We start from the raw sequence: 14397 nt of genomic DNA on the forward strand, positions 1-14397 counted from the left end.
ATGCATGTTAAGAGTAGAAGAATTTTGTTTTGGTAGTGGGTCATGGTAATGACAAGAAACATACAGCTAAATATAAAAAAAGATTTTATTTTTTTATACTTTGGCGCACGTTTCCCTTTGATAATGCAACAAAATTAACATTTATCACCAAATAAAGGTCCAAAGTGTCCTTGGAAAAAAAAAAAAGTTTAATTAAGTTGGACACACCAATTGCAAAGATCTGTAAAGTTTTACTAACATTACCAAGTTGCAGAATTTCGCCGACACGATTTTCTTTTTCTAGACACCACTTTCATCTTTAGTTTAAATAAAACCCCCCCAAAAAATGTACACCTGCATTTCCAAACTTGTATAACATGGCAGGTGCTGAATTGCAGTTGAGTCCGCCACACCTACCACTGACAACACACGGTTAGATTTGGTTTCAGAACTGATCTGACAGGTCAACATAATAGACCAGCTGTACATTGTAAGGTTCTACCTGACTGGATATAATTTAAATTTAGGCAAGCCCTCACATGATAGAGCTGGAAAATTTGTTGATCTTTGAGATCAGATCTGAAACAAAATCTGATATTGCGTGGGCAATTCAACTTTTTTTTACCACTTAAACTGACCACATTGCCATGGCATCAAACATTTCATGGAACGTTTGACAGGACTCTCGCAAGATAAACTTTTGAAAAGAACTTAGCACAGTATTGGTCTCTTCTACCCTCTTTCTCCAGATTATGTTTACTACTAAATTACAGGCACTCTTCAAAGCGGAACCATAGAGCATCTGAGCACCAGAAACCAAAAACGATTTAATTCATTTTTTTTTTTTTTCAATTAACGTTTTTTATTAGAATATACAACAACAAAATCAGAAACATTACATACCGAGGGCACAGCGGGCAGGATAGGCATACAAAATAGAACTGTCAAATGTGGAAACCACTGTGCCCAGTTGAGGAGAGAAAAAAAAAAATCAGCAATCACCGGCACCTCAGGCCCCACCGAAACAGTAGGCAGGGAACACCGAGCACCAACTTGTAGCTCACGGCATTAGTAACAAACAGAAGTAACAAGAGAAGAAGAAGAAACGAATGGGGAGGAAGAAGAGAGAGAAGAATAAAAAGAGGGGGGGGGGGGGGGAGAAGAGGAGAGGGGGGGGGGAGAGAATAGAAGGGTAGGTAGAATAGGAGCTCAGCTTCCAGGGCATCTCACCTTGTGTCCTCCCGAAGATGCCAGCGCTCCCAGATCACACCGTGCTCGTCCAGCTTGTCCCTCACCCTAGCCGTCAACTTTTCCATCAATTCAAGATCTTTAATTCTGGCGTACAGGTCCTCTTGGGATGGGGGTGTATTTTTTTTCCAATTTAAAGCTATCAGGCAGCGGGCATATGTGCAGAAGCAACTTCCTGGACGGCTTGGCCATCTTCGGGTGTGATAAGCCAAGCAGGAAAAATTGTGGCATAAAGGGTATAGGTGCATCAAAGAGGCGGGTCAATAAGTGTCGGACCGAAGTCCAATAGGAAGCTATTAGGGGGCATGTCCAGTAGATATAGAAGTGTAAACGGCACTTGCGCTTACGATGTGCTTTTAATGTCAATTTGTTGCAAACATTATCGCGAGTCAGCAGAGAGAGAGGAAGTATAGACAAGCCATTCTTCTGTTCTGCTTGCATAAATTCTCACTTTCCAAGCACTGGGAATGCCAACACAAGCTGAGTAAACGCACTCATGTAATGATAAACACACAATAATTAAAGTAACAATTCATTATGTTATGGAATGCTCTATAGGTCTTCCATATTGGTCATCCCAATCATGGACCTCGTCATAGGATTTTCTATATACTTATAACAGTTTTGTGAGTATTTTTGTATATATTTTTAATAATAAATGGCGTCTCGACATAATACACTAGGCCGGTGTACCCTTTTGTTTGCCTAAAAGCTAAAACAGCTGCGTACCGACGCCTTTACACATTTGCCTTTGGCCGAACGCAACACCAGGACATTTCACCACCAAAATACACAGCGTGTTCACTCTGCACGGCGACCGTGTCCGTTCACACAAAGCCTTATTGTTCTCTTCTCTGATGCCGACTTTCCCTCACTTCATATCTGATAAAAGGCAGTCTTCAAAACAGAAAGTGAGGGGAAAATCAATCTAACAAGGCTTTAGAGAACAGTAAAACCGTATGGGGGTTCTAACCATTCCCTATTCTATAAAAAAATTTTTTTTTAAAAAGCAGCTTTGGCTATGGATACACTTTAACTGTCCTCCACCCAAAATTGGTATACTAGACTAACATATGCCCTTTATTGCAGGCTTATATTAGGACATGGAATGGCAATGATTATGCCAGGGGTCTCCAATCCTTCTAAGCAAAGGGCCAGTTTACTGTGCTTTAGGGGGGCCAGCCTGTGGCCAGAGAATGTAGAAAATGCCCCGGCATCAGTGCCCCATCATTGGATTTAATGGGAATGGTGTCAATAGGGGGAATGGTGTCTCATCATCCATGTCAATTGGTGGAATAGTGACCCAAAGGCCAGATAAAAGCAAGCAAAGGGCCACATCCAGCCCACGAGCCACAGTTTAGAGAGACCACTGGTCTATGCAGTCAGTAATGCTACTTTGTAAGGCCCCGTTTCACACCTCAGCGCTTTTTGGCTTAAAGCTTGTAGCTCCAAAATGCTCAACAAGCCAAATCCCATTTATTTCAACAGCTCCTGTTCACATCTAAGTGTTCTGGTGCTTAAAGCAAAATGCCTGTCCCTCAAAAAAAGTACATGAGCTTCTTTTTGGTAGAATACAGTAGTTTCTGACTTAAGCGTTTTACAACCATTTTGTTGCTCGCTTACTGCTCAAAACACAGCTTTCCATCCATAACTTCCTCTACCTCCCCTGCCCATAGTGCTTTCTACTGGCTAAACAAAAACACCTGAAGCTGTAAAACACATGTAAAACACTTCAAAACCACTTGGAAAAAAAGCTGCAAAACAAATAAAAAATAAATAAAATAAAATAAAAAAAAACACCTGAAAAAACGCCAGTAAATTGCTACGCTCAGCTGTGAACAAAGCCCTAGTTCACCTTCAACAAGATCCCCTATGCCAGTGATGGCGAACCTTGGCACCCCAGATGTTTTGGAACTACATTTCCCATGATGCTCCACTACACTGCAGAGTGCATGAGCGTCATGGGAAATGTAGTTCCAAAACATCTGGGGTGCCAAGGTTCGCCATCACTGCCCTATGCAATTCCATATTCTCCGAATAGTACATACCAGCACTCCTCTGGTTTTAAAATGGTGCATGTCCTCTTATTACAGATAAAGCTGTTGGGGAACCTGTTCACAAAAACTGGTGGCCCCTACGTCCCTCTCTGTCCTGCCGTTTGCAGGACAGCCTGAACATGAAAATAACGCTCCGCATGCGCAGTGCACTCTCAGCATTCCAGCTGAGCTCAGTACTGGCAGCTCCAGGTCATTCAAACTGCGCGTGCACGCAGTGTACTCTCTGATTCTGTAGCCAAGCTCAGCTTTGCATGTGCACATTTTAAACTGCCCAGAGCAGCTGTTAGGGGGCGCATCATAATGTTCAGCCCATCCTGCAAACGACGGGACAGAGAGGGATGAAGATCCAGCGGTTTTGGTGCAGAGGTCCCCCCAACTATTAAGAACGTGCACCATTTTAAACAGACGGAGAGCCGGTATATACTATTAAGAGGATATGGAGATGGATAGAAGGATTATAAGAAAATGTAGCCAAAAATGAACTTACACTTTAAACAAATAAAGACAGGTTAGATCCACGGAATGATTTTCTCATGGTTTTATACAGTAACAAAATCTGCATTTCTGCAGTCAATTCCAAGCCATTTCTTGTTTTAATATTGCAGGTCACCATCCCACTGAGCGGCTTCCTTCCTGTCCCACACATTCTGCCAGAGAAGAATCTACTGTGATAATCAGTCATTCCTCGCTTATCTTGGATAAAAATACATCCAGGCCACACTACACCCCTACACTCAGATAATAAGGGACCTGGATTATGCCACACACAAAGTGACAGGGCATGCACGGCATTCTGTAAATTTCCAGTGTACAGTATTCGAGATGAGTTCAAATATAAAGACCAGAAGAAACTTCATCTTTCACCACAGGGGACTTTTATTAAACTGCTAAACCAGTCAGAGAAAAAGAAATACCGGTAACAGTAGAGATGTGGCTAGTTTTTGGTAAAAAAAAAAAAAGAAAAAACACAGCAAAAAACAAGCCCCATCTCATAAAGTATCCCATGTGTAGGAAAATCTGAGGCACTACTGAATATTTCATTACCTTCACAGAAAAAAGGGATCAAGACTTTTACTAGAGTGCGCCATGTCTGTTGAGTTCATTATTATCAGTATATGATTCAAGCAAGGAAGCACAACCCTTTAATCACCTGGTTATCCCCCACCTATGGGCAATCCTAAACGTTTCCACAAAAATTACATTAAAGTAATGATAATTCATTTATATGAGCTGCCCACAGCCACTGCTTGCAGAGTTTCAGCAAAGGAAGGTTCAAAAGGTGATTAAAATGGTTGGCAAACCTTGTCAAACATCTAGTTCTGATATGGAAGCACCAGGGGTGCCATTTCCTGCCTCTCTAAATACACGTATCAATAGTTTTAGTATCCCAGCTGCAGACAAAGGTAAAAAGCTAGGTAACTACTTAAATGCTAATCGCCCTTAATCTGCACAAAATTCATGCGCAGTATTCCCAGTGCCCAACAAGAGACATCCGATGAGCCCCATATTCATAGGTGTGGTTTGTCTCCATCATTTTCCACATTTCATTCCTCACCACTTTATTACTACCAGCTGCGGTCACCAATTTAGCCGATTGCCATTCTCTTCAAAATAGTTAATGTAACAATTGTCCCATCTTGGTGGAACAGTCCAATGTTTATACCCGGGCTGTCCCTCAGGTATGTTACAGATTCTCAAACTACAGAACTGAGAGGATCAGCGTGATTTCTAGGCAAGTAGGCATTCCCCTTGGATAGTTACCCAATATTTATCCCATCTTAGTGGAACAGTTCCATATCTGGACCCATCAGACTGTTGCAAACGTAGGTCTTACTACTGAACTCAGATGATCAGCGAGATTTCCAATCAGCTAGCCATTCGCCTTGGATAGCTAACTTAAAAGAGAAGTGTAGGATAAGAAAATAAACTAACTTATATACTCACTTATGAGGCTGCAGCATTGCTCCTAATGCTGCATTTTTCCCCCTCTAGCTCCAAGACCGAGAATTGAATGAATGCTGAACACTGCTGATCGCTCGGTTCTCAGTCTTCACTGAGTGGAGAGTACTGACCATCAGTCACCAGCTCTCTGCTCTGCCCCTCCACTCACTGGAGCATCAAGCTGGTGAGAAGGCGGGAGTGACTGGCACAGGTTGCAGTCACGCATCTGGGAAGATCCCAACAATATTGACGATTACCCCGCAGAGACTGGACTGTCTCTGATGTCAGCCGACGGCGGTCTTTAGTTCCCTGTTGGCTGAATCCCGGTCACAGGAGTACAGAACCAAGTGCACTCCTGTGACCTACATGAGAAATATTACCAAAAGAGCTTTGGCCACACTTCTCCTTTTACAATCCTTAGACCTCAATGGAACTGTCCAATGTTTAGACCCATTAGACCAGTCTTTTTCAATCAGGGTACCTTGGAAAAATGCCCCAAATTGCCTATAAAATGTTCAACAAGCCAGTGGGTAGGTCAAGCTTGCCCTTTTGTTACAAAAGGTCTTAGCTTTTTTTATTGTGCACCATTACAACCTTGAACATCACGTAGCCCGGCATCCTAACAACTGATCATATCATTGGTAGATAAAAGAAGACTTCTGCACAACATCCTTGTTCACCCCTCCTCTGCCCCTCTTCATTTGCTTTGGAAGACTAAGTCACCTCTATTATTGGGCGTCATAAGTGTGAGGATGATGCTTCAATGTGTAAAGCTATTACTTCATTTTTTTTTACATTTTTGAATGGGGGTGCCGCAAAATTGTGTAGAATCGTGGGCGAAAAGGGTACAGTGATACAGCCTATTCCACGTGTATGTTACGGAGTCTCTAAGTGCTGAACTCAGGTCAGCTTGATTGCCAGGCAACCAGCATTTTCAGAGTGCTTCTTAAGGGTGGCTGAGAGAAAGTGCTGAAGCCGGAGGGTTGACACGACAACCAGAAAAACTATTTCAGGAGGGGTCAGCAATGAAAGCTTAAGCCTCGTACACACAATAAGAATATTGGACGAATAACCGAATAATGTTTTTTTGCATTCAAGTAATTAATAGGTAACCAAAGTTATTAAAATTCTTGTACAATGGAATAAAACTTCAGAAGTTTTGTAATGTGTTGTATTGTAATGAATTCTTTCATTTCCAAGCATGCGTGGTCTTTGTCACATGATATTTTTCTTAGAAATACAATACTAATTATACGAAAATCATTCATGCTGTTATTGTAAAAGAAAAATTCTCGTGATATTTTCGCATGAACTGTCGTGGTCGGCACTCAAAAACTGTGCAGATTATTGCACAAACGCTACGGCATTTTTCGTCAGATTTTCGTGCCGTATTAGGCATTACGCATTGCTTTCATGACAGCTTTCCTTTTTAAGTCTTTACAGCACATGTCATTTATAGACCTCACATAATCCCAATTTGGTGGCACACAAAGAAAGCCAGGAAAAGAGGCCAGAAGACAAGTTTTAGAGCTTCATTTTACAAATCTATCCCCCAAGCTTTCATATAAATATTTGCCAACTTTTCCTTCAAATTTAAAGCTTTCCAAAACTTAAAAGCTTTCCTAAACGCTCAAGCACAATTGTCCAACTGGTAAATGTGTTTACTTTGAATCTGAAATGTTGTTTTAACGAAGAGAAAATTAACAGAAAAAAGGGTCAATATGCCAAATTGGACCACTTATTAAAGAAAAAAAAAACAAAAAAAACGACCATCTGTTTTTAGAGTTCTAAGTCTGCAGGAAAGCAAATCGCCTCATTTTATTTGAATTATTTGAATAACTTATAACAAAAAAAAAAAAAAAAAAAAAAAAAAACTTTGATCTTGGCAAATTCAAACATGAGCTTTCAGATGGACAATAGGACCCTTTTACCATTCTGTTAACACAACAATAATTTGAAAACCCGTTTAATTAGTATATTCCAACGCATATCATATTTCCTTAACAATAACTGCTCTGTTAGGCGATCACCGATAGAATGATCAAATTACTTGCCAAGAGCCAGCATCCTTCAAAATGTTTCAGCACCAAGTTCATATAATGTTGCAGCAATAAACCTCGCACATAAACTATTCCAAGTATTTAAAACAGAGTGATGGATTTTTTTTTCAGTAGCAGTTTTGATTGTAAATGATGACTGCCTCATTAATCTGCCTTGTCAGTCTACTCAGATTAGTATTTATGAAAATAAATACTTTAGCTATATTAATAATCCCAAAAAGAAAATAGTCAGGTAAACTGCTTAGAATCACATGAAAAAAATAAATAAATAAATCTTAGGCTCGGTTCACACAGGGGGCGACATGAGGCGACACGACTTGCCGTGCCGCGACCTGACAAGTCGCCCCCGTTCTGGACTACGGAACCGTTCTAAGAGGAGCGACTCGAGTCTTAGAAAAAAGGTTCCTGTACTACTTTTGGGCGACCTCGGGCGACTTGCATTGACTTCTATACAGAAGTCATTTGTAAGTCGCCGCTGAGGTCGCGGCAGGTCGCGGCACGGCAAGTCGTGTCGCCCCCTGTGTGAACCGAGCCTTATGCAGAAAATGTTTTATTTATATTACCATTATATATACTGGCAACATATTAGTAAGAAGAGGGGCAGGTTAGTTACTACCAGAGATAGAAGGATGAGCAGGCTAAAAAGGGGGAACATCAGCCAATAAAAACCCTCAGGCCGCGTACACACGGGCGGATTGTCTGGCCAACTAAGTTCGTCAGACAATCCGACAGACAGTCCGTTCAAATTTTGAATGAACGGACTTGACCACACACGATGAGCAGACAGTCCGCTGAAAGCGTGCGCGATGACGTGTACAGCACGTATGACGGGACTAGAAAAACGACGTCCTATACACTGCAATGCAACCTTCGGCCGTGTAAATCCTTTCTGAGCATGCGCCATACTTAGTCCGTCCAACTTGCCTGCACACGAGCGGACTGTCCGCTGAAACCAAGTTTGAACGGACAAAATTACGGAAATTCCGTAAGACTTTGCTCGTCAGACAGTCCGCTGAAAAAGTCAGCTGAAGCCCACACACGAGCGGATTGTCCGCTGAAACACGGTTCAGCGGACTAAGTTGGACAGACAATCCGCCCGTGTGTACGCGGCCTCAGAGAGGCCAGCACTTTGGCAAATGCCAGAACCATCACATTTAAGCCCGGATGCATGCCAGCATTCCTACAAAGAATGACTTGAAGGCCCTTCACTTGCTATCTGCTGTCAACTGCTTTGCCAGCACTGGCTGGCCCTTAGTTAGCAGGAGAACAGCAAGCCTCTCGTATGCATATTTGGAGATTCCACAGTAAAAATCCTGCTTCACCGAGCCATAACTGTGTCCATTGGGTGCAGTTGCATCACAGCTGCAGGGTGGCACCATTCCAGTCTATGGGGCAAGTTGACAATCTGTGGCAAACTTACCTCAGCTTTCCGAGTTAAGACCCTGCTCTGCCTGTCAAGCTCTCCAAATGGAGGATGGAATGCATGCCAAATGCTTGGTTTTGGGGGGGAGGGGGGGGGAGCAGTATTTCATTATTAAATCTCCAGACTCAGATGTATAAAAACATGAATGCAAGAGGTAACGGGATCACCTCCCAAAAGCCTGGCAGTAGCAGATCACTTTTCAAAGAAGACTGAAGACTGTCATTCATGTGAAAGAGCTCTCACTGTGATGAGGTGCAATATGGAGAGCGGAGATGCCCCAGTAGAAGTCCTTTTTGGACGAAACACATAGGGTCTGGTTTCTCCGCTCTCCATATTGCCTTTTTAACATATTGTGATCACAATTTTTTTCGTTTTATCTGCATGTGGTTTTTATGGAAACAAATTGCCATTTTTTTGACCTACAACATTGGAAGCTTTTTTCCTTTTGTTTTACATATTACCTGCTACACAAGCTGGTTTGAATCTCCTTTTGGGGATTCATTGTCTGGCGGGCTTTTTTCCATTCTTCTAATTCCATCGAGAGAGGACTGGATTTCCTGAGGACACTGTGGATTGTTCCATACCGACTGAAGGACTCCTGGCGGCCTGCTGCATATTTCTTGCATAATCGTGGTTCCATCCTTTTATGCTCGTTTGACCTGGTGTCGCTGACACATAGGTCTATTGGCTCTGGTAAGAGAACCCATCTTTTCTACATCATTGAAGTCATTTCTTCTGAGATCCATTAATCATTCGAGGGTTTATTATGAACCACCATGTTTGTGGCAGACCTATTGATTATTGGGACTGACTCTTCTTTTGGATTTATTTTTAGTTTCATATTTCCTTTCAAGGACTAGTTGCCCGTTCACACAGGGGCGACGCGACTTGCAGCGCGTCTCACAGACGCGACCTGCAAACGACTTCAGCGGCGACTTGCAAAATGACTTCTGTATAGAAGTCAATGCAAGTCGCCTGAAGTCGCCCCGAAAATACTACAGGAACCTTTTTCTAAGTCGGAGCGACTTGAGTCGCTCCTATTAGAACGGTTCCGTAGTACAGAACGGAGCGCGACTTGTCAGGCGGCTAAGTCGCCTGACAAGTCGCGGTAGTGTGAACGGGCACTTATGCTTTAGTAGTTTGGTTGTTTTATGTTGATGTTTATCAGCATTTTTTAATTCTTCACTCAAAATTTGCTATGAGCACATGACATTTATGCATATTATATACTAGCATTGTTTAGTCACCAGCGCTACATTTTTATCTCTTCAAAATTAATATTACACCTTTTTATCCAAACCGAAGGGAATCACTATTGTCCTTATCCAGAGAAATAATCCAAGCCTCACTCTCAGCATTCATCATGTTGAACATCATTAGAGAATGATCTGCCCTCTCGATGGGATCAGAGGATGAACCGCGCACTCTTCCATGCTCTGAACGGAAGAAGCAGACAAATTGCTCAGGCTCCTCCATGGGCTGTATTCAGTGGGTAGAAGGCTAGCCCCTGGTCCCCTCCAAAAGCCTCTGTCCCGGTTGGGTCTGTCACACCCATTTAAACATTTGTCCCCCTCTGGAAAATTTCTTCTCCATTACTGTTCTTTTAAACTGTGTTATTGGCAGGAACACCAGGTCAAAAAAAGCCTGGGAAAAAAAAAAGAAACCAACGCAACCACCAAAGGGACCAGTAAGCTGCAAATATTAAGTGGCAGTTCTTGAGTTTAGGTGCACTTTAATTCTGGTTCTAAGACAGGGAGGGCTTCCTTTACTGATGTGACTAGCATCTGTTTATTCTCATATGAAACACAGACTCTAAAGGACCACAGTGGCATCTCAAAAGTACAATTTCCACAATCCACCAAGGTTGAGATTAAACTCACTACAGAGACAGTAACCAGTTCATAAAAATTGGTCTGTGAAGGAGTTGGCAAATAAACGTTCCATAGTGTTGACCGAACATGGAAAAGCTCATCCAGGATGCACAAGTTCAATGTGTACCTGGTATAACCACCTTTAACAAGATAAGATCCATAATTCAGAGTTGTTACACCTGGATGGACCTTTCATATTATTTTACCATCATGCTGCAGAGGTGGCGATGGCCTCCCCTAGCTTGACACAAAGTACGTCCTATTGAAATAATGAGGTAAGGAAACACTGACATTCCACAACCTGTCAAAGAAGAGAATACAGGATTCTCCCACCGAGAGGCTAAAGTAAACTGTGAAATATCTGAAAGATTTGGTAAGTGCTGGAAGCAATTTCAAGGTCCACGTACTAAACAAACACATGGTGCCTCTCTGCTCCCCCTGAAGTTAAACCCCTAAACTGTCATTGATTTTCAATCTAGTTTCATAACATTTCTCCAAACAGTCCCCATCTTCTGCAACACAAACACTGACCATCCCATATAGGAAACTTCCAAGTCCCTACTAAAAAATAAAAAATAAAATAAAACGCAGCCTGCTAATCGCTGGTCGCTGGTGCACTACCCAGCATCTGTTTCTTCTTCATCCATCTGATGCTTCGCTGCGCACAAATTGGAACAATCAGCCATTATGGCAGTACAAAATTATTGAATTAAAGGCAAGAATTTATTGCAATGGTTTGCACAGCTTCCCATGTTTCATATTATAAAGCAAAAAATAGCTCAATTTCATTAAAAAGAGGAGAGCGTATAAAGAAAAACCAGATTAAACCATGGCTGTTGAGACAGGAAATAAAAGATTGACTGCAAGTGTTTATGTACTGCTAGTGAAAGAACAAAGCAATCATTTTCACCCGAATTAGAAACAGTAATACATGCTGTACATCAAACATTATTATATTTCGGTGCTCTGAACAACAAAGCATCCTGCAATGTGGAAGTCGGGAGGATGACATTGTTCACCTCTCTTCCAGAGTATAGGCGTTCCATGGTGGACATGCTGATTAAAGGGCTTCAGTATGTTCTAAATCTGTGGTTCCCAACCTCCATCCTTATATACCCCCACTATGCATAAGAAAAGAGTACCACACCAAAAAAAGATTTGTACAATTTAAATCTGTGTGAAGACCGTTATACAGTGTATTACATTAGCCCTTTACAATTCCTGCCATGATGCTTTTTCAAGGATTTCTCTCATAGCTCATCTTGATTGTATCCTTCAATGTGTTTCGTAGGACAAAGCCTGCTTGCTCAGGAAGATAGACTGATTATGTAAAACAATGCATTGGATGTAGCAGCCAGAGCCCCTTGGAGTCATACCACTTGAATTCTTGGCAATTGGCACTCGTGGAGGGTCAATGACCACTTTATTGCTTTATTGATTGTTGGGCCTTTTCAAGAATTTCTGTCTGTTTTTTGCCCTGCATCGTCATTTTCATACGTGTCATTGTGACAGACAGTTCTACATAATAATTCTATCTTCCTGAGGAAGCAGGCTTTGTCCTGTGAAATGCGTTGAGGGATACAATCAAGGTGCTAGGAGTGGAATCCCTGAAAATGCATTATGGCAGTAATCATTATGTAATATACTGTCTCCACACAGATTTTAATTGTACCGTTTTTTTCACCACTATGTGTATAACTCAGTCCCTTCTAGCTAGGGCTTTTTTTTTTTATTGAAAATAGGACATAAAAGTTGATTGCTTTTAGTTGAAGAACCCTTTTAGTCCTATGCTCTTAGGGGACTCTTTTCTTATGTAATTGTAATGGATGTGGCACCAGTAAACTCAACAATAAACACAGGAGGAGGATTTGCTTTCCCTTTCTATGACTTGCAGTTCCCAACAGACTATGTTTTGCGAATTTCTCTTAGCCCTTGTACACACGGTCGGACATTCTGACAACCAAATCCGCTGGATTTTGTCCGACGGATTTTGTCCAAAACTGTTGCATACACACGGTCGGACAAAGTTGTTGGAAAATCCGATTGTACATAACGTGATGACGTTATTTAGTTACGACGGGACTACGTTCAGGCTAGTAGCCAATTGCTTTGGTCTAGGAATTTGATCTGAGCATGCGTGGCACTTTGTCCTTTGGAGTAGGCTACACATGATCGGCGTATGTCCGATCGGAGCATTTTGTCGGAAAATTTTACCAGCAAGTTGGAAAAGTTGGTCCGTCGGATATTCCGACGGAAACAGTCCGATGGAGACCACACACAGTCGGAATATCCGACAAAACGGTCCAATAGGACACATTCCGTCGGAATCTCCGACCGTGTCTACAAGGGCTTAGATAAAATAGCTGAAAAAAATACCAGGCCATTGACATTGATTTAAAGCCCCTGAAATCCTAAAAGACCTGTTGTGGGTACTCGAGGACTGAGGTTAGGAACCACTGTTCTAAATCACGGACATATATGCAGATTAGGCCTAATGTTTTACTTTTCCTGGTCTGCACATTTTACCAGGTCAGAGGAAGTATCTGAAAGCACTGAAGACGAAGAAGAAGACGAAGAAGAAGACGAAGACGAAGACGAAGACGAAGACGAAGAATGTTCCATTGATGTTGACGTTTGATCTGCTTTTAACTAAAGCTTCTCTAGGTAACAAGTAAATTCAGACAGCTGCTACTGGTGAGAAATTAGCTTTTTCAGAAAGAGATTTTTCCAGAACTACAGAAAAACTCTAACTAGCATTTTCACCATGCAATTAAAATGGTAGTAAAGTATTTTTTTCTACTAGTACCTTTAACCTATAAGGCTTACCTGTAGGTACAGTGAATATTTCCTAATCTTGCACTGTTTAGGAGATATTCACACGGCATTCAGCCAGTGACATCACAGGCGCATGTATTCTGAAGAGACAGCATACCCATGTCGTCCCTTCAGATCTCCATGCCATGGCATCATCATGGCTCGGTCAGACGGCTGGAGCATGCAAACCCAAAAAGGAAGACCAGGTGGAGATGAAAGTCCTGTCAGTGGTGAAAGCTCGCTCCTGGAGGGCAAGTATTTCATGAAGGGTTTTGGATATTTGTTGCCTAATTTTGTATTTTAGCACAGTGGTCATCAACCTTTCGGACCACACCGACCACTAAACTCACAATTTTGAATCTCCCAGACCACCAAAAGGAATTTTACATGACTCATACACACAATGCTGTGGCCAGAGGCTTAACTATAACCTTCAGGGTGCAAGAAACCATGAAGGACCCATCCCCTTCCTCCCAAGCCTCGAGTGTGACCAGTGGGAGTAGAAAGTGTCCCAACATGGGGGGGGGGGGTAAACAATGCCCCATCTTTGTATCAGTGAGAAAAATAGTGCCCCATTTTTGTGGTCAATAGGACCGCAAAAGCTGGGTAAAGGCAAGCAAAGGCCATTTATGGCTTCTGGACCACTACTTGAAGACCACTGTTATAAATCCTGCTCACCCGTTGTAGCTAGAACAGCCTCCACTCTTTTGTAAGAAATATTCTGAAGATTTAGGCGGATATGTGCGAATTTGTGCCCATTCGGCCAAAAATACGGATGTTGTAAAAGGCCACCTAGCTGGCAATCACCATTCCAACGCATTCCAAAAGGTGTATCATCAAATCATCAAATCTTGTTCTTATGAACCAAGCTTTGTGCACAGAGGTACAGTCATGCTGGAACAAAAAGGGGCCTTCTCCAAGCTGTTTCCACAAGGTTGAAACAGCTCAATTGTTGAAAAATATCTTTTTATGCTTTAACAGTACCTTTCAAAGGAAACACTTCA

The 14397-nt window shown here is 42.0% G+C and overlaps 1 protein-coding gene across 4 annotated transcripts in view; it reads right to left on the reverse strand.

Annotated features, from left to right (window-relative positions):
* TANC1 (tetratricopeptide repeat, ankyrin repeat and coiled-coil containing 1) overlaps nucleotides 1-14397 on the reverse strand; it is a 329903-nt gene that overhangs the window by 255591 nt on the left and 59915 nt on the right. The window lies entirely within an intron of this gene.

Source organism: Lithobates pipiens, unplaced genomic scaffold (assembly GCF_037356315.1).
Source record: "Lithobates pipiens isolate NorthernLeopardFrog02 unplaced genomic scaffold, aLitPip1_a1.2 Scaffold_22, whole genome shotgun sequence".
Classification (NCBI taxonomy): domain Eukaryota; kingdom Metazoa; phylum Chordata; class Amphibia; order Anura; family Ranidae; genus Lithobates; species Lithobates pipiens.